The sequence below is a fragment of the Ambystoma mexicanum genome, chromosome 3q (assembly GCF_040938575.1).
Source record: "Ambystoma mexicanum isolate Mex_15411 chromosome 3q, UKY_AmexF1_1, whole genome shotgun sequence".
NCBI lineage: Eukaryota > Metazoa > Chordata > Amphibia > Caudata > Ambystomatidae > Ambystoma > Ambystoma mexicanum.
Window position 1 is genome coordinate 180,943,539 of NC_090926.1, and position 25,639 is coordinate 180,969,177.

Genomic DNA, 25,639 nt, shown 5'->3' on the forward strand with positions numbered 1-25,639 from the left:
CACACTACTCAGCTCCACATGACCTGCATACCAGGTTAGATTATATATTTGTGGTGGATTCCTTAGTAGAGGAGATTAGAGAGGCAGAGTACAAAGCAGCTGTCCTGTCGGACCACGCACCTTTGATTACGACATGGCAGATCTTGCCGCCCAGATCGAGGATTCCAACATGGAAACTCAGAGCGGAGACGCTCAAGGACACCATCGTTAGGCAATCTCAAAAGTTGCTAGCTTACAGGGGGGTATAGTGGCAGACTTACAAACTACAGAAAGAGAGATTGAAGAGATAATGCATGCAGGGCAGGGGGCCCCGGAGATGGCAGACTGTGCAACGCTTAACTGAGAAGTGTAAGGCCCACTATGCAACCTAAATTACAGGAAATATGTGGAACAGCAACACGCAGAAGGGGATAAACCGGGTAGATTATTGGCCTGGCTGTGCAAAAGTGAAACCCTGAGAGAAGTGATAGGAGAGATGAGCCGCGAAGACGGCACACTTGCAGACACCCAAGAGGGGGTGAACGAGTGCTTCCAAAGATATTACCATAAATTGTACACGGAAGAAAGTGAAGGACTTGACATTAATGAAGCATTAGAAGAGATAGGCCTGCCCAGTTTGGGTGATGCAGAAAGGGATAGACAGGAAGCTCCACTCGAATTGGAGGAACTGGAACATGTAATCGGGGCCCTACCTTCTAGCAAGGCCCCCAGGGCGGATGGTCTCCCTAGCAAATTTTATAAAATATACATGTCGGACCTAGTTCTGCACCTGTTGGCCATGCTGAATCAGGTGCTTGAAAAGGGCAGGCTACCAGAGACTTTAAGCAAGGCGATCATTGTCCCACTCCTCAAACCGGGCAAAATAAACACGGACTGCGGATCCTATAGACCACTATCAATGTTGAATCAGGACAGCAAGATCCTCACCGCGGTGTTGGCTAATAGGCTGAGACCATTGATCGGCTCCCTGATACACCATGATCAAACGGGATATGCCCCCCAGCGGTGCAGCTCCAACAATCTCAGAAGATTGCATTGCATCACATCATAGATCAGACCACAGAGAGCACCCGGCAGTTGGAAATTGTATCACTGGACGCAGTCAAGGCCTTCGACTCAGTCAAGTGGCCATAGCTGCTGGCTGTCTTAGAGAAATTTGGAGTAGGACCGGGGTACTTGCAATGGGTTAAACTAGTGTACTATGAACCAATGGCGAGAGTCCGGACGGGACCTGTGGTTTCCGAGCGATGGCCTTTAAGTAGACACACTAGACAGGGATGCCCTTGGTCCCCGATGCCATTTATCCTGGCGACAGAACCAATAGCAGCATCTCTCAGGTATTACTACGGAGAGGTGGGCATTAAGACGCACGGAGAGCAGCACTTGATATCGCTATATGCAGATGACATGCTGCTGTATATGCAATACCCGGAAGAAAATCTACAATCTAGAACAGAGGTACTAGAACGGTTTGCACAGTTATCAGGCATAACAATAAACCCACAGAAATCTAGCATATTCCCCTTGGGCAGATATGTAGGAATTACAGATCGATTGGGCGGTAGACACCTTTAGATACCTGGGCATTGATATATACCACAAACCTGAAGACTAACACGAAAACACGGTGAAGGTAGTGAAAGGAATCCAACGAGTATAGCAAAACAAAAGAGTTGATGGCTGGAAGGTTTAGAATAAATCTTGGCCTCTGGCATTGCTCTGGCCAACCCTCCAGACGATCGTTCTTTGCCTGCCAAGCCATTACAAAAGGGGAAAAACCATATGAAAATCAGGCTTGGTCCCACCCCCAAAGGGGTAGTTCAGCCCGAACTGCTAGGTCACACCTCTTTTGCATGAGACCACAAGCATCCCCAGACATGTTTCAGCCTTGTTGGGCGTCATCGGTGAGTAGTAGCTTGGGTCTCTAGGCCCAGCAGGCAAGGGACCCACGTCTGGGCATACCCTTCCCACTTTGTGCAGAAGGGATGTGGCCTAGCAGTTTGGGCTGGACTGCCCCTTTTGGGGTGGGGCCAAGCCTGATTTGCATATGGTCTTTCCCCTTCTGTAATGGCTTGGCAGGCGAAGAACGGTGGTCTGGGGGGTTGCCCAGAGCATTGCCAGTGGTTAAGATTAATTCTAAACCTTCCAGCCATCACCTCTTTGTTTTTGCTTTGATCCAACGGAGTATGACGTTTTGGACGAGGTTGCCCCTGAACATGATGGGGAGGACAGCTTTTCTTAAAATGATAGCACTACCAAGGTTGCTACACAACTTTGCAAATGTCCCATACTTAATACCTAAACGATTTTTCTCCAACTTACACAGTATCTGGAGGGGGTTTATTTGGCACAATACCAGGAACCAGATAGCCCACTGGAAATTGCAGAACCCACATGAACAGGCAGGGATAAAGCTGCCCAATTGCGAGGTGTATTATTTAGCGGGCCAGCTTCAATATGTAGCTAGGTGGTTATCTGATGACTCTAATCCTGAGGTAAGGCTACTAAGAATGGAAAGTGCACCTTATTTCCTAAATGAGTGGATGTGGGTGACAGACCCCCCTGTAAGGAAATAGATCGGCACTGCTGGCCCTAGGCAGGAAAATCTGGCACAGAGCCTGCGCAGCAATGGGGTGCCCGCAGCCATGCTCCCCACATATCCCTCTCGTAACACTAAGGGGCGTAAACTAACAATTGAGGCGTGCCATTCGGGAATACTGGGAACCAGTGGGTGTGACAACAGCGGGAGATGTGTGGGGGGATGGGGAAAGGATGGAGTTTGGAATGCTGATAGAAGACACAGGCTTACATAGTGGACAATACATCATATACGCTAGGTTGATGAAGCTGGTATTGAAGATGTGGTCAGAAACAGAACTGACCCAACAACCAGACACAGCTATAGAAACTTTCCAAGCAGTGTCAGAGGGCGGGCACGAAGTCTCCAGAATTTACGAGATACTGATGTCCAAGGTGGGTAAAGAGGTGGTCAAGGTCAGGCTAGGATGGGAAGAAGAAAGTGGGGAGACCATAGACGATAGACTCTGGGAGAAGATACAAGGATACCATAAGAAAGTCTCGAGGAATGCCCGGCTGCAGCAGATCCAGCTGTATATCTCCCACAGGGAATATATGACCCACAAGAAAATTGCCATGTTCAAAGGTGGCTGAGCAACACTGCCCGAAATGTGGGGCAGAAAATGCGGGGATGGTACATATGTTCTGGGCCTGCCCTGAAATCACAAGATATTGGGAGGAGATAGCAGGCCGACAGGCGGACAAAGGGATTAGATTGGTGGTGGACTCTGGGCATGTATGGTGGGGGGTTTCCCTAGACCGCTCAAACTTAAACACGTGCCCAAGCTTAAAGACCTGGCTTATATCTTGGCTAAGCGTAGGATCGCCATGGGGTGGAAGGCACGGGAAAGACCAAACATAGAAACCTGGTGGAGGGACCTCCTAAAGTGGGCTGATGTAGAAATAGTGGTATGGAGGGAGGCGGCTTGCAGAGGGGGTGAAGAGGAAATGGGAACATTAACAGAGTGGCACCACCTGGTGGCATCTTTGATGAGCACGGACCCTGAAACACCGGACACAGACATTTCAACAGATGATGACACATGATGACACAGGAGAGACAGTAGTGGAATAACATGCCGTGGTTGTTGAATGTGGAATTGGGCAGGGGAGGGGGGGTTTGAAGTGTATTATGCACCATGTTGAGGTGCACTGTTTATTGTTTGTGAAAAACTAATACATTCTTTAAAAAATAAAAAACTGAAGATCTCCATAGCAGTGATGTAAGCCCCGAACACCGCACAAGATCGCTTTCTAAGCAACATCCTCCCCACGGTCACCTCCTTCACAGAAGGGCGCCTGCTAATCGGAGGAGACTTCAACCTCACCCCAGACCCGAACATGGATAAGACACTCCCCCCACCCTGCAGGGAGGACTTTTCCCAGGCGCTGGGAATGGCAGAATTTCTGAGGAACACAGGCACCGTTGACACCTGGAGACTGGCTCACCAGGGAGAACGAGACTACACATTCTACTCCCATGTACACAGAGGCTACTCAAGGATTGATCTGCTGATGTCAAGCGAACTCTACCCCTGCATTGAAGATATCGAAATCTGTCGCAGAGTCATATCGGACCACGCCCCAGTTATAGCCAGCCTACAAGTCGAAGGCCTCCCAGCTCCGCCGCAGAGAGCTGGAAACTCCAAGACTACATTCTAGCAGACACAGCATCTAGCACCGAGCTCCAGGAATCCCTTGCGAACTATTTCACAGAAAACCTAGCGGAAGACTCCTCGGAAGCCACGGTCTGGGACGCAATGAAGCCAGTCAGAGGTGTGGCGATCAACTGCACAGCAGCACACAAGAGGAGGCACCAACTCCAACTCTCCAAGCTGGAAGCAGAAGTGGGTGAAGTAGAAGCACGATACAAAGCACGCCAATCCGTGAAGGGTGACAGAGAACTTAAAAAAGCGAAGGTAAAACTCTAAATGCACCTGGCAGACCGGACGGCCCGAGCCTTAGCCTACACAAAACAATACTACTATATAAACAGCAACAAGGCAAACCGCCTCCTGGTCCAGAAGCTAAAGAAACTACATTCCCGGAACAAGATACTAACGCTCCAGGACCAAGGGGGCAAGCCCTGCTGCACAGAAGCGGAGAAGATGGAAATCACCACCAAGTACCACAAGGGGATCATGTCCGGGCCGATCTCGAGCAAGGAAGCACAAGCCAAATTACCTGCGATCGGTCCGACGAGACCCCTTGCTCCCACAGCTCGACGCCTTAGAACTCCCCATCACTGCGGAAGAAGTAGCAGACACAATCCGGTCTCTGAAAAACACTGCCCCGGGCCCTGACGGTCTAACCGCCCAATTTTACAAAAAGTTTGCCCACATTCTGACCCTCCACCTCGCCTCGTTGTATAACTCCATTCTAGACTCCGGCTCCGTCACCCCCTCAATGGAGGAGTCCCTGACAGTACTGATATTGAAGCCAGGGAGAAACCCGGAGCTCTGCTCTTCATACAGACCAATCACACCATTGAACAACTATGCAAAATACCTCCCAGAACTGATCCACTCCACCCGGACCAGACGGAATTCATCCCAGGCCGAAGCACCTTCAACACCACCAGGCGCACCCTAAACATCATTGAATCAGCAAGCAGAACAAGGGAACAAATGGCAGTCCTGTCACTAGACGCGAATAAAGCATTCAGCATGTTGGACTGGGGATACATAGAGGAAGCCCTAAAGCACCTAGGCATCGGCCCAAAGTTCTGGAAATGGACCCTGCCAATTACAAACACCCAACCAAGGCACTGAGGATAAACGGCACCAAATCACCCAGAATCCACATCACTGGAGTCACACGGCAGACCTGCCCACTATCCCCACTCATCTTTGCACTGTCTATGGAGTCGTTAGCCTGTAGAATTTGCCAAAACCCCTTAATAAGCGGACTAATTGTGAGGGGGGAAAGAATACAAAATAGCTCTGTACTAACCCTGACCAAGCCCGAGTCATCCCTGGAGGCGCTGTGGGACGAGCTGGCCAGCTTCGGAGCGGCCTCAGGGTTCTCCATCAATCCCGAAAAAATCCACGGCCCTGGGGATTAACACCCCAGAAGGCATGATAGAAACATTAGCCGCCAGCCACCACTTCACCTACCTGGGGGTAAAGATACCACGGAAAACAGAGGAGGCGTACAAACTGAACTCCCTCCCCCTACCCCCCGTTGTTCAAGGAGCTCCAGTCAGACGAAGAAGATGGAAAAAGCAAGAGGTGCCATGGCTGGGAAGAATAACAGCAGTAATAATGAACATGGTGCCAAGAGTGCTCTACCACTGCCAGGCCCTCCCAATCTACATCCCCAGGAAAGACCTACAGAGGCTTCAAACAAGCATCATGAAATTCATCTAGGATGGGAAGAAGCCGCGAATAGCCCCAAGGGTGGTGAAGAGGAGCAAGGGAGCGGGAGTCCTGGGAGCCCCAGAAATAAAGAGGTAATGTCTGGCCGCCCAACTCTCCCTGGCATTCACCTGGTCACTAACCAACAACAGGCCTCGCTGGGCGAAACTAGAGGAGGACTGGTGCCGGATCCCCCCAGAAGCACTCCCACACATCGTTAGACCCATTGACCCCCCCCAAAGAGGGGCCCCTAACCGCATCAAAGAACACAGTGGAGAGTTGGAGGAGGGCGGCCAGGAGATGGACCCGTGGGAGCACAATAAGTCCCCGATCGGGGACAACCTGGACTTCACCCCCGGAAAGTTGCCCAATAATTTCGATCACTGGAAAACAGGAGGCCTGAAACATGTGGGAGACTTCTACGCGGAGGGATCCCCGCTAACATTCGAAGAATGCAAGAGGAAATTCGGGGTGCCGCAAACAGAGATTCCGCTATGCGCAGATCCGACACTGGCTCTCGCACGAGACCATGAAATCCCAGGGCTGCAGAGAACCAACGGCACTGGAACAAACGCTCACAGCACCTCCCCCCAGAGGGAAAACATCGGCCTTATACAGACTACTGGGCAGAGGAGAACCCAACCAAAAGGAGGCCTATATGGAAAAATGGGAAAGGGACATCGGCAGAACAATTGAAATGGAAGAATGGGGGAACATCTGGACCAGAACACAGAAGAGCTCAAAATGCGTCACCAACAAGGAAGGGGCGATCAAAACCTTCTATAGATGGTACCTAACCCCAGATCCCCTGAGCAAGATCAACCCAGCGATCTCACCGCAATGTTGGAGAGGATGCGCAGACACAGGCACGCTGTATCACTTGCTCTGGACATGCCCAAGGTCCACAAAATACTGGAAGGAAATTCTGGACCTTATCAAGCAGATCACAGGCCTGACTATTCCATGGGACCCAGGAATTGTCCTACTGGGCAGCACAGGGGATGGCCAATATCCGCTGACTGGCAACTTGACAAGCCTATGCACACAACTTCTCACAGCAGCAAAGATAGCCATGGCAAGACAATGGAAACATCCGGAGGGCACTGCAGTGAGCCTGTGGTGGGCCAAATGCTGGGACATCGCAGTCGCAGAAAAAATAACTGCCATCCGTCTGGGAAATAGAAACAAGTTCTTTGACATCTGGGCCCCCTTCCTAGACTACGCAGACCAGTTCCCTGGAATGGCAAGGAAACCACCACCCCTCCGCTGGCTAGACAAATATGACTAACGCAACTCAAAACCAGCCACGAAGACCACACCAAACTCACCTTCCCGAGTGAGGTCAACTCGGAACCAAGAGCAGCGGAGGGGAAGGCGAACCCCCAGAAGCACCCCACCGCAGCCATCGAATAGTTAGACCTCACGGCGAAAGACAACTGCCATAAAACACCCCACCACCCCCCCCACCCCCCCCAAGGACTACAGCACCCCCAATTGTCCCTCCCCCAGTGTACCCCCCCATCCCCACCTGATTATGTTTTGTTTGTTATGTTCATCTCTAAACGAATGACACAAGATGTGAATTGAAGTGCTGAGATGAACAAGTTACTTCTTACCTTGTAACGTTCTTTCGATGGGATGTTCCTCCGACGTATTCCTTATCTTAGATATCTCTTTCCAGCTTCGCTGGCCTCGGAAACATTTTTCTCTAGAGGGCGCTGCGCGTCGACGTCCGCCGAGTCGATGTCCCTCGACAGTCGCCGTATCGACGTCGACGTCATCCTGCCTATAAAGGCTGCGCGCAGCTTCCGTTGCCCAGTTCCGTTTTGTAGCCCACAATAATTCTTTCTGGACTAGACTAATAACCCTGAAGGAGCGTAAACTGCAACAACAAGGGAAGTAGTACTGCGGGGATTGATGGGAGGGTCGATAAGGAATACGTCGGAGGAACATCCCATCGAAAGAACGTTACAAGGTAAGAAGTAACTTGTTCTTCGAAGGGATTGTGTCCTCCGACGCATTCCTTATCTTAGATAGGCTCCCATAGCAGTATTCTGTTATTGGAGGAGGGAGTACTGACTTCATGCTTCCTCTTATTGATGAATAGAGTGCAATACTGCCCTTCCAAACCTAGTCTCTTGACTGGAGGAGGAATCCAAGTTGTAAAACCGTGTAAAGGTATGGACGGACGACCATGTGGCAGCCGCACATATGTCTCTAACCGGCACTCCTCTTTTGAGGGCCAATGAAGCTGCAATACCTCTGGTTGAGTGAGCCCTCAGATTTTGAGGGGGCTCTTTTCCTGCCAGTTTATAACATTCCAAAATGGCTAGAATGATCCATCTGGAAATGGTCTGCTTAGTTATCGGTAACCCCAGCTTGTGACCTGCGTAGCCTACAAACAGCTGGTCTGCTTGTCTTATCCTAGCCAGTCTACTGATGTAAAAACTTAAAGCCCTTCTTGGGTCCAGCCTGTGTAACCTCTCTTCCTCTTTCCCCGGATGAGGATAGAAAGATGCAAGGGTAATCTTTTGAGTGATATGAAATTCAGAAACCACCTTTGGGAGGAAATTAGGCTTCACTTGCAGAACAACTTTGTCTTTGTGAAAGATTGTATGAGGGGGTTTACAAGAAAGAGCTTTTAACTCACTCACCCTTCTAGCAGATGTAAGTGCTATTAATAAAACAGTCTTAAGGGTAAGAAATATTAACGAACAAGAGTGGAGTGGTTCGAAAGGTGTGCCCATCAGGAAAGTTAGGACTAAGTTTAAATCCCATAGGAGAACCTGGAATGGTTTTGGGGGATAAACGTTAGTTAACCCCTTTAGAAACTGTATTACCAAGGGTAACTTGAAATAGGATGGTTCTTCCGGAGTGCGCTTAAAGATGGATAGCGCTGCGAGATAGCCCTTGATGGTGCCAACTTGAAGGCCTGAATTTGCTAAATAGAGTAGGAAGGACAAAACCATTGGTGTACCACATGAAAAGGGGTTGATATTCTTTTCTCTACACCAGCTGCAAAATCTGTTCCAACGACAGCAGTATAAAGATTTTGTTGCTGGCCTTCTTGCCGAAAGCAACACCTCCATATCATCATCAGGGAGGTCCCAATCCTTGTACCTCAGCCTTTCAGAAGCCAAACGTGAAGGTTGAGGGTTTTGATGTCTGGATGGAGAACCTGACCTCCCTTCTGTGAGAGCAGATTCTCTCTGAGTGGGAGTCGAATTGGAGGGCAGATGGACAAGTCTAGAAGGTCCGGGTACCACGTTCTCCTGGCTCAATCCGGGGCAATTAGGATCATGGTTTTCCGGCATCTTCTCAACCTCCTGATCATTTGAGGAATGACATGGACCGGTGGAAACGCGTACAGAAGCGGAAACTCCCAGTCCACTATGAACGCGTCTCCCAGAGCTCCTCTCGGGGGAAATTCCCTTGAACAGAACAGATCGCACTTCCTGTTGACACTGGTGGCGAACAGATCCACCTGAGGGGTTCCCCAAAGGGTGAAGATCTCTTGGACTTCCTGAGCTAATTCCCACTCGTGGGAGACTGTGCTCTGCCTGCTCAGAGCGTCCGCTGTCAAGTTCTTCTCTCCGGCTAGGTGAACTGCCGATAGAGATTCCTTCTTGGATTGCCCAAAACCAGAGCTGCATCGCCTCTCTGCACAGAGGTAGTGATCCTACACCTCCTCTTTTGTTGAGGTAATGCATGGCCACTGTGTTGTCCGTCATTATCAGGACATTCTTTCCTTGTACAGATGGCAGAAAAGCCTTCAGCGCAAGTCTGATGGCCCTCAGCTCTAGCAGGTTGATATGTAGTCTGGACTCCGATGGAGACCAGCGACCACTGATGGTCAAGTCGTTGGCGTGGGCTCCCCACCCCGTGAGTGAGGCATCCGTGACTACTGTTATCTCCGGCCAGGGTTGCCAAAACTGTTCTCCTGACAGGCCCACCACTGAAGGTCTCGAGCCACCCTGTCGGGAACCTGAAGAAGATCTGTTATTCTCCCTGAGAATTGTGACCACTGAGTTCTCAGTGCCCACTGGAGGGATCTCATTCTCAGGCGAGCCTCTGGCACTAGGAAAATGCAGGATGCCATGAGGCCTAGCAACCTCAAAAAGTCGAAGGCTGGGAGACGTTGGGCATTTTGGAACTTGATAACCATCTGTAGAATATCTTGAGCCCTCACCTCTGGTGGCGAGGCTTTTCCCAGGGAAGTGTCCAGGATCGCTCCGATGAACTGGAGTCTCTGCGATGGTATCATTTGTGACTTCTTTAAATTGAGGGAGAAGCCCAGTCTGTGAAGGGAGTGGCAAACGTGATTTAGCTGGATCTGAGCTTGTTCCGAAGATACAGCCCTGATCAACCAATCGTCCAGGTAGGGGTAGGCGTGAATCCCTTCCCTCCTTAGACTTGCAGCCACTACCGACATTAACTTGGTGAAGACCCTCGGGCGGAGGTCAGCCCAAATGGCAGCACTCGAAATTGATAATGAGAGTTGCCAATTGCGAACCTCAGGTATTTCCTGTGTTTGAGATGGATTGGCACATGGAAATGAGCGTCCTGAAGGTCCAGAGATACCAACCAGTCTTGGAACTGAAGGGCCTGAAGGATCTGAGAAAGAGTTACCATCTTGAATTTGTCTTTCCTGAGGAATTTGTTCAATTCTCGCAAGTCCAAGATGGGTCTCAGTCCTCCGTCTTTCTTTGGAATGAGAAAGTAAGGGGAGTACCAGCCCCTGTTCCTCTCCGCTACAGGTACCGGTTCTATGGCACCTTTCTCTAGCAGGTCTAAAATTTCCTGCAAGAGGAGCGGATCTGGAGCTTTTTGAGAGCTGACCCCCGGTGGATGACTCCGAGGTATGCGTAGGAGAGGCAGGCAGTAACCTTGTGCAACTGTCTCCAATGCCCAAGCATCTGACGTGATCGCCTGCCATTCCGCCAGATCTTGAGTTAACCTGCCTCCTACAGGTGTCTTGTGAGGGAAGTCCTCAGTGGTTTTGGGGCGGCTGATGCAGATGGCGATAGTAAAGAGGCACCTGCTGTTGCTGCGGCTTTTGAATATCTACCCTGTCCACCTCGGGCAGTTCTTCTTTGTCCCCTTTGAGCCGGTCGTCCTCTACCTCTTCCGAATGCGGAGTAGAAGCGAAAAGACTTGCCTCTCGCAGAGGATCCTGTGGAACGAAAAGGTGTCTGACATATTGCAGCGCCTAGGGATTTTGCTGCTGCCTTTGAGGTTTGCAGTTTTTCTAAACTGTCATCCGCCTTTTTCCCAAACAAAGAAGAGCCATCGAATGGCATGTTCAAGAGCCTGGCTTGCACATCTGGGGCAAAACCAGACTTTCTCAACCAAGCGAATCTCCTGGTTGTTGTACTTGCCGCCATTGCTCTGCTGATACTATCAGCCGAATCAATGCCCGTCTGGAGGGATTCGCACATAGCGTCTTTACCGTCCTGCATGATATTTAGGAACGCCTCCCTTTCTTCTACCTCTGGGATGCAATCAGCCGCTGTAGAAGCACACGCCCAAAGTGTATGGCTGAATCTAGCAAGGGTGCAAGTAGCATTAATAGATTTTAACGCCATGCTACATGCCGAAAAAACGTTCTTAGCCATAGCATCATATTTTTTATCGTCCCTGTCCTGTGGGACGGTAGGGTAAGCAGTCTTGATGTCAGTAGAAGATGCTGCCTGTACCACCAGACTTTCTGGGGATGGGCGTTTGGACAAAAACTCTGGGCCTGCAGAAGATACCCTGTATTTAGTAGACAGTTTTTTTATTTACTGCCGGGACGACATCTGGGGTTTCCCAGTTCGTCATGATTTTCCTTTGAAGTGCTTTATGAAAAGGTACTACAGGATCCTCCTGTGGACCTTTATCAAGAATATCTGTGAGGTCATCTTGTTGGAAAGCCTGTGAAGGTGTTGACCACCCCATAAATTCTGTGATTCTGGCCATTAAGGCTCTATAGGGGGTTTCAGCATGCCCCCCCGGGTATGGCCTAGCGAACTCCACCTCAGGGGAAGTGTCTAAACCACTTACCTCATGTAAGGAATCATGGAGTTCCTTTAATCTGCGTTCCTCTGAGGATAACTCCTCTTGAACTGGGGTTGCAGATCCCTGCAACTCAAATGTCTCTTCTTGGTCAGATAGTTCTCCCTCTTCCATAATTGAGGACATAGTTCTCAATTGGTCTGAACTCACAAAGGGTGTGAAACCCATCTCCAAGGCAGAGGGTGCCAAACTTGTTGTAATCGGCCTCAAAAACGTTGATGTCGTCGACGCCGAAGGCTTCGAACGTGGCGTCGAGAACAAAAGGCGGAGGCCTCGAGGTCCTCGATAGAATTGGGATTCTGCTTGAGGATGTCGACAATCTCGACGACATCGTCATCGAAGACCTGGGGATAGCCACTGGGTGCGCCGCAACCGTGACTTTCCTTGGTGTCGAAGATGGCGTCGAGTCGACAGACCCGTGTGTCGAAGGTCCCTTCGACAACGGCGTCAAAGACACCGACCTCTGCGTCCACGGAACCTTCGAAGAAGGATTCGAGGTCTTAGCTTTACTCGAGGGTTCGTGACTTGCTCGAGAAGCTTCCTTCGCCGGGTACTGCGACTTGCGGCGATTTGGACCTTCGGGTCTTTCGACCAGAGCATCGTTCTCGGCAGTCTTCGAGGGGGTCGAGGCCGCTTTCTCGAAGACGCTCATCATATTTTTGCGGAATTCCTCCCATTCAGCCCGGGAACTATGTTTCGTGGGGCAAGGGATTCTCTTAAGTGAAACAGAGGAAGAGGAGGACGAAGAAGGGGATCTTCGACGTCTCCTCTTCGAGTGCTTCGATCTCGAGGAGTGATGGGACCCGCTTCGAGACCTGGAGCGCGAATGGCGACGAGGAGACTAATGTCTCGACTTTGTCGAGGAAGAAGAAGCTTTAGAAGTCTTACCTTTTTCCAGCTTCCTCCTTCAGGGCCTTAGCTGTCATGGACATACAGTCCTCGCACTCCGAACAATGGTGTTCAGCTCCCAAACACCACAGACAAACTCTGAGGGTCAGTCAGCGACAACTTTTTCCCACAGTCTCGGCATTTTTTAAAGCCGGACCGAGTGGTCGTCGGTTCCGACGAGGAAGCCATCGAGTATGGATCGAATATCTCGAGGAAATTGGATTAATTCTCTACGAAAACTGAGCAATGATATTCCGAGGCACTGAGTAAGCGCGGAAAAACAGAACTGAGCAACGGACGCTGCGCGTGGCCTTTATAGGCAGGAAGACGTCGATACGGCGGCTGTCGAGGGACATCGACTCGGCGGACGTCGACGCGCAGCGCCCTCTAGAGAAAAAAAATTTCCGAGGCCAGCAAAGCTGGAAAGAGTTATCTAAGATAAGGAATACGTCGGAGTACACAATCCCTTCGAAGTGGGTTTACTGTTAAAACCAAATAAAAAGATTAATTGAAAAAGAGAAAAAAAAAAACAGGATGTTTTTCCAAGTCTGGCTTCTTTGATACCAGACGAAAGTGAAACCCTGTCTCTTGTTGTCACATCTTCATTCCTCTGGGAGTACAAATAAATAAAACACTTCAACCTTCGAGGTTATTTTCTTATGTCAAAGTTGTTTCAGATAGGGCGGCTGTCCAGCCTATTTTATCAAAGTCCTGTACTCTGTTACATGTTCAGTGTTGATTCAAATTGTCTTTTTTCTTTCTTAACCCCCTTTTCTTAGGGTATTTGCACAATCTGGTTTCTCAGGCTCCCGTAACCTAGATAGAGCTCCCAGCTTGTATTCACAATATTTGTCTTATTATCATTTCACCATTTATAAGGTAGTTGCACATTTAGGTCTCAGGCTCCCGTAACTTTGATAGTTTTCCAGCTATTGTTCACTTTTGATACCACTCCTGGACCCCTTTTCATAGGTTTTTTTTTTATTCTCAGGCTCCCGTCACCTGGACAGCTTTTCCAGCGGTTTCTCAAAATATGTGTCAGATTGTCACTCCACCTTTCATAGGCGTTAGCAAAGTCAGATTGCTGAGGCTCCTGTAACCTTGGTAGTTTTTGTAGCCTTTATTCAATTTGTTTGCATCACACTTTTTGTCATTCAAATGTTTATTGGTCACCAGAATTAGACAAACAAATACAATATATATCTATCAATTGTGAGGGTTCAGAAATGTGAGGACGACAACTTTGTGAAGATTTTTCAAAAGATGCCCTTTATTAACTCAAAGGGTTGGATAAACGCCTCACTATCCCTACCCTGATGAGCATTTCCATGCCTAAAATAAACTAAAGGAAAGACTAACAAAACCTCTCTGTCCCTCACACTTTTAAAAATTTCAACTCAATAAGGTAATATATTGTAGATCTTAAAAAACAATAACAGTCATAATAATAGATTCTCCTTATAATCTGGGTGAATTTCCCTTCCCCAGATTTAAGCAGGATTTGGTTTAGCAGTTTCAAATGCATAAGGGCATCCGGTTTTACAACAAAAAGTTCCACGTTGATAATCCAAAATTCCAAATTGAATTCAACCACTAGTTCACAAATGTTCCACAAAGGATTCCTCTTTGCACAGGCATGTATTCAGTCAACAGTTCCCAAATGTCCAACACAATGTTCCTCTTTGAATTTGTATTCAAATTCTTGAAACACTTCTTTTCATTAGCAAAGAGTTTTAAATTTCCTTAGTTTCAATAACATTGTCTTTGTCAAGGTTTTATTCTGCACCACTTGACAATACTTGCTTTAGTGATGATACAAAAACAGCTGGACAGACTATTATTTCACACAACACTTTAGTGGTTCTTTAACTGCTTCTTCATGAATTGTAACCACACCACAGTACTTCAATCAACTTCCAACTGGCCTACTCGCCCGCCAGACCTACTATTCCAAATATCTCTGTTCTGGTGGACTCTCCTGCCAGAACAGAACAACTTGTTATGTCTTCTGACCTGGTGTACTCTCCTACAGGCCAGTAACACTACTAATTACAAGTACTTCTGTGGCAATGGTCAACTTCCCTTCCCAAATATTAGCAATGTTTCTTGCTTCACAATCGATTGTAAGAATTTCTCCAAAGGAAACAAGAAACACACTGGTGCGGTTTATCATACATGGATGAGTGCCAATCACAATACAAGTTATGCTCCAAACCTTCTAAATATCCTCTATTAGAAAGGCAGCCTTCCTGCCACTCTGCTCTTTTCTGCTTAACAATTTAAAATGCAAAACCTGTCTGGGAGTACATGAAAACACATTAGTGCCTTTCTGTTTCCTCTTAAACTTACATTGGCCAAGCCAAAAAAGTGTAAGTCATTTTCTCTCCAGACTTATTTTACATATGGGCAACAGTGTTTCCAACCAACAAAATTCTCAATTGCCTTCTTTTGGCTTGGGCAATACTGGTTGTTCATAAATTACCTTGATATTATTCTCTTTGGGCTGTGGCAATTATAATCAGCTCGGTCTTCACTAGAATAATTACTGTGCTTTACATTGGTACGGTATTCAAAAAGGTCTCTTCTTTCAAGTTACTTTGTGGGACTTATTTCTGGGATTCAAATCACTGGAGTTGGCCAGCGGCAGGCACGGAGAACTCCGGGGTCACAATTTAACAGTGAACCTCACCGGGTCTGGAGTGCGCGTCCATTAGCATCACTCCCTCCAGGACTTTGCTTCTGTTTCCATACGTGGCTCGGCAACCTCTGTCGATGCTTCCCGCAGTCCACGTCTGTCCGTTTCAGAGCCCTACTGGCTCACACAGCTATCCGGTGCTCGCTTGACAGAAAGAAAATGCAAAATGGTGCGCTTTCAGCTGAGTGACATCTGCAACTGCAAACTCTTGCACAAGAGACCCTCTCGGGATTGGCATTTGTTTCACACGGCCCCAATGGTCCCAGCGTCTTTGCTCTTCAGTAACGTCTGCTGCTGTGCAGAGTTTACAAAACTACTCCACCTTCTGCTGCTACTCTTTCCTAAAAGCCTGCACCTAAGGGTGCCTTTTGTGTCTCTCCGTCTCCCTCAGGTGTGGGTCATTATTCCTAACAGGGTGTAACCTGCAGTCCCATCCTCTGCAGTCCTCTTCTTCGTCCCAGTATTTTGTGAATTGAGACTTGACGTCCCTACCATCAAATGCATCCTTATACAGATTCCTCAAAGGAGTACCCCAAGGATTGTTCTTCAGGGTTTCAATTGTTAACAAGACGTGTGGCTGGATCGGACAAACTTGTTCAGCAGAAGGGTTTGGGTCCCAAGCAAGCCAGAAGCAGTAAAAGTTGTAGTTTAATTCAGGGAAGAAGTGCGACCCGCAGAGCAAACACTTCAGAAGCCAGAAAGTGAAGCACGCTGTTCTAAAGCATTGCACGAACCATGCCAGTAACTGTACCCAGCTCTTTTTCTAATCGGGCTAGACTTTCAGCAAGTAGATGTGGACCACTCTATTCAAAATCCCTTGAACAATGAAATTATAACACCCATGTATAAAGTAAAAGTATTCTTACTCGGGTAGCAAGCCAATGCTGTGAAACCCATTGTTCTAATAACCGAAGACTATAGTTGTTCAAAGACTGGTCGCGTGTCCATGATTAAGAGAAGGGAACGCTACGAAGACCATCAGAGAACACTTAACGCCAACACTATTAAAGTTAAATCTTTACTGTGGGAAAACTATATTATTGAATGATCATGTGTGCCTTATTGCGATTCCTCAAGGAGGCCTAAACGCCATCCTTTGCTTTATGGGAACACAAATTTACAACAACCTTTAAAGCTTAAAAAAATACATCAGATTGGTTGTGTACCCCCAATTGTGGTTTCTCCTGAAATACCAAATCCTATCATTCTTATATAACCGGCTCATAAAATACTGCAGAAGAGAAGAAGTATTGCATAAAGCCAACAGGTACCCCATATTAACTGAAGTTCAACCCTTCTCAAAGTTTCAACCAATCCAGCAATACTGTGAAGTTATTAACAGTTCACTGGCATAGACCAACAAGTTTACAAGTGCTACCTGAGGCTAAGAGAGTGGCACCAAGGCTGCTGGGTAATTGTTGGGCTGAAAGCTGTAAGAAAAGGTGCAGGTAAAATTGGGGAAGGAGAATTGGCTGCTTGTGAAGAACATTTTTGAAGAAGTCTCAACCTGTATTGCCCAAGACTGTCAAGGCCAGAAAGAAGGGAGTCTTGAAGGTAAGCACAGGTAACAATTGTTGACAGAGAAGCAAGGCTAAAAGACTGACCCTTTTCAGAGAACAGTTTGAAGGAAGAGTGCAGAGCTTACCTAAAGAGGTTGAAGTATTTGCAAAGTGATCTTGTCAAAGTCTGTCTAAAAGTCATTGAAGTTGTGGCAGAAGTCCAAAGCAATTCCAGAGATACTTTTGGTTGTCAGTAGATGATACATTGTAGCTGTCAAAACCAAGGTAAACCAAGGTGTGGGACAAAAGTGACTGTTCGCATGGCAAAACTAAGAAGAAATATAGTTGTTGAAGTAACCCCGACAAATATACCATTTGGATTTGATTTGAGTATTTATAGCGCGCTCAAGACAGCCTTAACCGTATAATGGTGCAGTTGGATCTCTGGAAAGACGATTACCCATATGAAATATGGAGAACAAGCCACCAGATCAACCATCCTGCCACTATTTAAATAGGAAGGATTTGAGCGCCTTTCAAAACTGGGCAAGAGTCAAGACGCCCCCTAATTTCAAACGGTACATTATTCCAGAGTTTGGGGCCGAAGACAGCAAATCTTCCGTCTCCTCTAGTTACGCATGTCGAGCGAGGAGCACTCAGTAGCAACTGATGACTAGAACGAAGCGACCTAGGGGGATGATAGCAGCAGATTTTGGCGCCTAGGTATTTGGGAGCTAGCCCGTTTAAACACTTAAAAGATCAGGCATGCCACCTCAAAGCGAATACGATCCTTCATTGACAACCAGTGCAATGATCTGCGGAAGGGGGAGACATGAGCCGATCTGCCCAGTCAGCCAACCAATCTTACTGCTGCGTGTTGTGCTTTCTGGAATTCCCGCCAAAAGGCAGTTACAATAGTTCTGATGGGTGTTTGATAGAGCGCCCACAACTACAGCGTGATCATCCTCTGGAATAACATGTAACACCTGGCGAAGCATACACAAAAAATAATGGACTGCCCGGACCTTAGCCACAAACGGAGCTTTGCAACTCAGATTATCCTGCCAAAGGCAGCATACATTCTTGATTCTGGTGGAAAATTGAAGCTCCTCGTTGAGGATATGTGGGACCGAGGATTCCCTTACGGCCTTAACCAACTGCCTGGGCCTGAACAAAATAAGCTTGGTTTTGGCTGCGTTCAGCTGGAGCGGATTCTGTGCCATCCAGGCGTTTCTCTCTTCCAGGCAGTGGTTAACCCTAAGTAAGGCATCCTCAATGTTGTCAATTTTGATGTACAATTGTGTATCATCGCCGTAAGAAAGATAGCTCGGATCAAGACTCTTCACAATATTCAATACAGGCTGCATATACAGGTTAAAAAGCAGGGGGACAGTGAGGATCCGTGTGGGACCCCACAGTTCATTTCAATGGGGTCTGAGGTGAAGTGCCCCAGAAATGAGACAAACCATTTGCTGGCTTGTTCAGAGACATTCCCTGAAGTTTTGAGGCACTCGAGAATAGTGTGGTTAACTGTATTGAAGGCCGGAGATGAGTCTAGCATCACAAAGAACAAGCCCTCTTTCATCTGCGACATCCAGCAACTCATCGTACAATAGCCGTCTCAGACCCGTGCTTAGGTCAGAATCTTGACTGAAGCCTGTCCAGCAGCGCCTCCTTTTCCACAGATAGTTGGTGTTGGGAGTCGCCACTTTCTCCAGTATTTTAACGGGCCATGCTAGGCCTGCCACTGGCCGTTAAGTCGTCAAACAAGCTGGGCTCAGATTGGTTTTCTTTAAAAGAGGCGTCATATTGACTGTTGAAAACATAGGTAAAGGAATCCTAACTGTTGATCAAGAACTGTGCACCATTAACAGTGGATATTGCATTTTCTTTTGCACCGTGGCAAATCTTCCCATGGGATTGACAAAGCATCGAGGCCAGTATTACAATTGGGGCCGTTTTGCTTGAAGTGAAGAGTGGAAACAGTTCACCCAAAAGGAGATTTGTTGCTAGTGGAACTTTTGATACAAGGGAGGAGCTTGTTACCATTGGAATTTCTTTTGTTAATGAACCTTTGCTTTAAATTTTACATCTTTACATTTCCTTTTCAAGGTGGAACATTTTGTTGAAGTGACTTTAAATCCTGGAGAAGGGAAATCTCTCAGCACTTTAGAAGGTCATTAATGAAATGTACATTTTGTTTTAGGTTTTTTTGAATTGCCATACCTTTTATTTATGTGTTTGTTGCCTAGTGTGAGTGCCAAGTAATCCTGTGTTAGAGTGTGTTCCCTTAGCTTTTAAAATAGGCAGGGGATTGCTCAATAGAAAAGGGAAAGTGAGGCATTGTGATATATTTTCTTTTAAAATAAAATGGTATATTATGAAAGATCTTCAAACAGTTGTTCCGCCTTGCATTAGTGACTCCTCGCACAGTTCAATATGAACTACATCTTCGGAACGTTCTGCTAATGTGGTGACTATCTCGTTAAGGTGGTAAGCATTACTTAACTGCCTAACAAGACTTCAAGCTCTTAATTGGTCTGATGTCCAATATGTGATAGAAGTGGTTTTGAACTTTGGGTAAGTGGCTTTTAAAGGGGCGGGTTTATCTTCATGCATATAGATCTACAGACTATGCATTAGATCATGAAGGCAGGTTTAGCTGCATGAGAACCAGAATAGTGATGAGATTGAAAGGTCCCAGAGAGGAGTTGATCTGTGCAACATGGGTGGTCTGAGCGGCATTACAATGAACTTGGATGGGGCAGCAAAGTCATGCCCCCAGGATGTACTGTTAAGAAGTTCAAAGTTAATGAAAAAGACTATGGGGCCTGATTCACAGAAGCCTTTTGTAAATGGCACAATCCTATTTAAAAACTATCTGTGAAAAATGTACTATACCAATTTTCTGTATGACGTCCATTGTGTAAAACTGGAAAAAAAAAACCTACGGTTGTTGTGCTTGGGACCACAATTCTGGGACAGCAATACTATGCAGGTTTCCCAACCCATTTCTGCACAGTTTTATGGAAATAAAACCCGGTTTCTGCCTTTGCTGCACGATTCTACTGTGGATAATGTTTTGACCGGCTGCAGGTTTCAGCATGCATATACGCTACCAACTTTCCACAACTGTACGATCAAATCCGACAGGATCTACAGAGATACAATGGTGTTGAATAATCAAGGATTGTCCAAATAGCTATTTTTTACATTAATGTCCTCCCGCTAACACGGTTGTTTTACCTGTTCCAGACTCAACCTATTGCGGCTCCCAGAGTTGACCCATTGATCGCTCCAAATATTCTTTTTCACCTTCATTGGCAGAGCAAAAGTGCACGCATAAACAGGAATATACCGATTAGACCCTGAGAAAAGGTAGGCTGTGCTTAGCCTGACTACAATACTACTCAACCTAGGGGTGCGGGTGCAGCTAAGCTCTGAAAGAACGTGCTTGTTAATAGGGCAGGCTGGGACCAATGTATGGAAACAACATTCAAAGAGGGCCTAAGAGCCTCTAAATGTATCCGATCACTAAGACAATGTAGGGGTCCGTGACAAAATCTCCAGGACGAACAACATTAGGCAGCTTTCATAGATGGTTGCAAGAGGCTGCTTTAAGTTGAGGGACCCCTTACATATTGGGGTCTCTTCAAAAGCTTCCTTGAAGATCACCAAGCAGGAGAGATTTCAGACCTTACAGCTGCAACACCGCACTCTCCATAGACCGAAATCATGGGACTCTCAACATTTACTAGTTTCAAGAAATTTCTACAGGACACAACCTCAGCCAAAGACCTTATTTCTAAGGTTTACAAGATTCCCGTTTCAAATAGAACTTGCAATTCAGCCAAATATATGTTGTCTTGGCAGAGAGATTTGGGAGTGGATGCAACCAGAGGAATGGGTTTGGTGGAACTTCTGGAAATCAACGATCCCCATTCAAGCCAAAGATGTTCAAATAAATCAATTATTCTCCAATGGTGCTTCATCAACAATACCCCAATAGGTCCTAGTACTGCTGACGGGGGTGTGGCAGTAGTGACTTTTACTAACTTATCTGGTTGAAGGGCCATGCCTTGCGCGGCTTCTGGTTAGAGGTTTGATCAATAATAGCAGATGTTTTGGGCCTGGCCCATCCCAGATACACCAGGTTTCTTCTCCTAAGCCTCATCTCTGATGACTTGGAGGGCTCCCGCTCTAAGATTCTAAAATTGCTGGTTGACGCGAGTCTGGTGTATTCCAAGACATTGAGGCAAGAATGATTCCATGACAAAAGTGCTGTGGCTATACAGAGCATGGGAAATTGATGGAAAAAATCATGTATGCGATTCATGATGCTGCACTTCACTTTTATATTATACAGAACCTCTTAATATGCTGCCAAAGGTTGAGCGACGGTGAAGTCAGCCAAGGTCCAATGAACAGGCATGCCTACCAAAACGCTCTGCATTAGATGTTGAAGGCAGGTTTCTCTGCCAGAGAACCAGAATAGGATCAGTGATTGCGTGCACAGTTTTGGTACCATTAGGCGTGATGTAAAGATAACAACGAGGAGCTGATCTGTGTCATGTGGGTAGACCGAGGTGAATTACAAGTAGTATGGATGGTACTGGAAAGACAATGTACTGTTGGAAATCCATTGTTAATGTAAAAGACTAAATGGTTCACTCATTTTCCACATGAGGTTCATTATTTAAAACTTAATGTTACATCCTACTTCTTCCAGTCAGGCTGAAGCGAGCCAATGTGCTCATGGAACCACACCTATGTCACTGAGTGAGTTCATGATCAGCAGTTGCTAGAGAGAAAGACAGGTAACCAGGTGGCTGTCCAGTGGATGCACTTTCACATGCTGTGTCATACTGAAAAAAACAGCCTTACAACAAACTACCTTTACTTATCTTTTGTGAATACACCATGAGAGCGAACACAACATTTTGGCGTCAAGATAAACCTTTGCTGCTGTTGGTAGCGGTTTAGAGGGCATACAGACCTGCAGCCATGAGCCCCAGAAAAATATTCATCCACCTGTGGTTGAGTGATAACAGCTGAGGTCAGAGTGCCAACAACTACCAGGGATCACAGGTATGCTGGATAAAGGGAGAGGACCACATTTGAACCAGACCACACAAGTACCTTGCTGGAGCATCCACCCCTCTCCTCCCTCCTGTATCAAGGGCTGTTCTGCACCACAGGGCAGAGGCAGGAGGATTGACAAGTACTGAAAGTCCTAGGTTCACAGTTGCTGACATGCAGTGGAGCACTGCAAAACTGATCTGAAATGATTGGGAGTCAGGTGGAACGATTGTGTCCTTTAAAGGCTTCAACATTGCAGGAGAGGAAGCCACAGAGCCGAGAGTCTCTACCTAACCGGTGGACCATTTACAGGACCATGTTCCTCACCATGCCCTGCAGAGGCTTTAAAGTACTGGGTTCCTATGGCACGATTACCCTCAAGCACCTTCATGTGGGCACTTACACTAAGGCGCCGGTAAGCACAGCAAAACCGGGAGTTGAGCATTTCAGAGCAATAACCCTCATTACACTTGATTAAGGGACTATTTGCAGGACTGGTCACAAGTGATTAAAGTATTGCATAGCATTCTCTTGCCAATTTACTGCTCCCACTACCACAGCCTCGACCATAGTCAAACTGGCTCTGGAAGCAACAAGGAGCCATCAACCTAGTTGAGGATGGAATCCTCGGTCGGAGGTGTGGAGCCAGCTGCAACAGAGCTTCCAGGGGCACAAAGGAGTGTGCACAGATCAAAAGGTTATACTATAGTACTACTTCAAGGATTCACTGCCACTCGAGTGGGCATCCAAGAAAGTGCCTGCAGTGCTACAGGGCACTAAGAAAGAAGAAGGAGAGAATAACAAGAAACAAACAGTTTGGGTTCAAACATGACGTGGCACTAATTCTTAGCATGTTGGTATTTGGACTGCTCAATTATATTGCAACTAGAATACAACTTACACTGCAGCCACAGTCTAGGCAGTGAGCTTGCCGGGGTGGTCAAAGAGGGTCCTTCTATTATGAGGAATTCATGTTGCGAGCGCGGTTTACTTTTTTTCAGACCGGATACAAAATTAGCTTGAATGAGTGCATAAAGTAGTATAAAATCTACCAAATGTAAAAACATACATTTACCTTAAATATAAATACATGGGCAATTCAGTCATCTCAATACAAGTGCCCTTTTACAATGAATAAGAACATAGTGGTTACGGCTCTCTTGCAAAATGCACTTTTGACTTCTAAACAGGTTCTCAGACACAGAAGGCAGGTAAATGAGTAATCCAACCTATTGCGGTCGGCATCTGCAGAAAAAGCCTCGAGTTTATGGTCCGATGAGTCTAGTAGGGAGTAGATATAATCTACTGATGTTTGAGAGTGTGACCAAAAGAGTTTGTTTATTCTGTCAGTAGTAAAACATGGGATAAGCTAAACGCTTAAAGCTATTTAGGAGTTTCAATTTGTGGGATAAAGTGGGAGCCTTGTAGATTGGAAAAGTTGCAAGGCAACAGATGTTATCTTGCCCTTTGTATTAAAATCTCTAGAGGGGATTAGTCATTTGTCCGGTTAAATATTTTTCAAGGTCATCAGATGTTGTATGGGTTCTATGTCATTTCATGGACAGGTGCAATTTGAATGGGTTTTTTACGAGTATGTTTTACTGAAAAAAAATCATCAAAATTGATTTTCCTTTACTTCTCCCCCAAAAAGCCCTCCCATCCCCTATTTTTTTAACCTATTCCTGACACCCCCCCACCAACCTCTTGTATATACTTTTCCAACCCCCCAATAGATTTCAATGAGTTTTTTTGGTAAAATCTACTCATAAAAAAACCCATTGAAATTGCACCCGGAGATAAAAGAACGTTATACTGTTGTATGTAACCGTACGACTTGGGTCTTCTAAAGGTGTCAGAAGTCTGTGGAATGGAGATGGCCATCTATAGCTCAAGGGAAATAATTGTTAAGCAGACGCCCTCTATTTGCTCAAATAAGTCTGCAATACCATGTGTAATCATACTTTAAGATTAAAGTTTAGGCCAGTTACTGCTAACAATTAATTATGTTTTCAGTAGTAATGTTTAAACTATGAACCAATGTCAGGACCTACTACCACCAATCCCAAGAAGGCGTGTGTTTTAAAATATGATCTGAAGATAACGCTGACCAATGAAAAAGGAAGAACTGGAGAAAGCTGGGAGTTCTTTGAAGAGGTGTTGTCCAATCATATTTGCAGGATGGAGAGTAATAAAAAGGTATCTGGAAGTGTTTTTTGCTGTAAAAAAGCATAAACTGCCAACTGTATTGTTGAGACTTGAGTTCAGTTGGTCCTGCAACACCATCCAACCACTCCCCGGAGCTTTTGTACAATACACTTGCTTTATGTACAACTGTGTACTCGCTTCTTAATTGGTGAACCTGTTTTTTGGTTAAGGTGATTAAAGGTACACCCCCCACATTTGGTGAGCCAAAATAGGGGCCCCGGCATTCAAGGCGTTGGGGGTCTTCTGTCCACACCTTTCAGCTGCTGCACCTCACGTTGGGGACAAGTCTTCTGTGCATGGTGAAAAAGAGGTCTGCGGACCCCATATTGGTTAATGGTCCGTCTGCTCCCCAGAGACGTGGTGCCACGTCCTAGCAGTGCAGAACGATTTAACGAAGCACATCGGATTCATGTGAGGACACGGTTAGAGGTGTAAAGCAAGAGGGGAAATGGGGGCCGTTTCCTTGACTTAATTTCTTTTGTTTTTTTGGGTATTTATTTGGGGGGTAAGGGTAGACTTGGAGTGTGTGTGTGTGAGATTAGTTGAGATTGCGGGGTTTGGAAAAGTGGATGTTTTCTGATAGAGTGATGGAACTGTTTTGTGTTGCAAGTCCTTTGTATATAGGTTTTACTTAGTTTGTTATTTTAGAGGTGTGAGGGGGCATCTTACCCTGCACGCCCAGTGTGAAGCTTGTCCTAATACCCTTTAGTTTGCTCGTCTGGTTCGCTGGAGCACTCACGTTAAGGCAGGGTGGTATCTTGGGGTAAATCCAACCATAGATACCGTTCTGAAGTAGGTCTTGACATTCTTTTGAATTTGCTGTGCAGGTGGAGACCCTCACTTTGATTCTTTTGGTTAGTCGAAGTATTGAGGGGGAAACTTCCAGGAAGAGACGGTTTTGTAGTAGAGAAGGCCGTACGACTAGCAAAAAGGAGACCGAGTGCAGTGATGCTGTAGTGGAAAGCATTGCGCCCCTCCTACGCTCGAGTGGTGGGGATATCTCGGAAATATTGTCTGGCAAGTGTTTTAGATAAAATGCTGGCTTCTGTGTATGAGTGAGAAGTAGAATTGGAGTAAAAAGTGAAGTGAGGTAATTGTGGTATAGCGGAGTATATTGAACGAGTGTGAAGGGCGACTAAGGTATTGGGAAAGGGTAAAAAGGGAGCCATTGGGTGAAAATAGTTTTGTGCCACCAGTTCGGCTTTGTATCAGATTTTCTGTGAAACAATTTTGATAACTTGGATTGGAGTATGGAGAGACTATTGAATCATTTTTGCCATGTGTTG

At 46.6% G+C, this 25,639-nt stretch overlaps 1 protein-coding gene across 8 annotated transcripts in view; it reads right to left on the bottom strand.

The window, feature by feature from the left end:
- ATF1 (activating transcription factor 1) overlaps nt 1-25,639 on the bottom strand; it is a 935,797-nt gene that overhangs the window by 581,531 nt on the left and 328,627 nt on the right. The gene's annotated exons all lie outside the window — the stretch shown is intronic.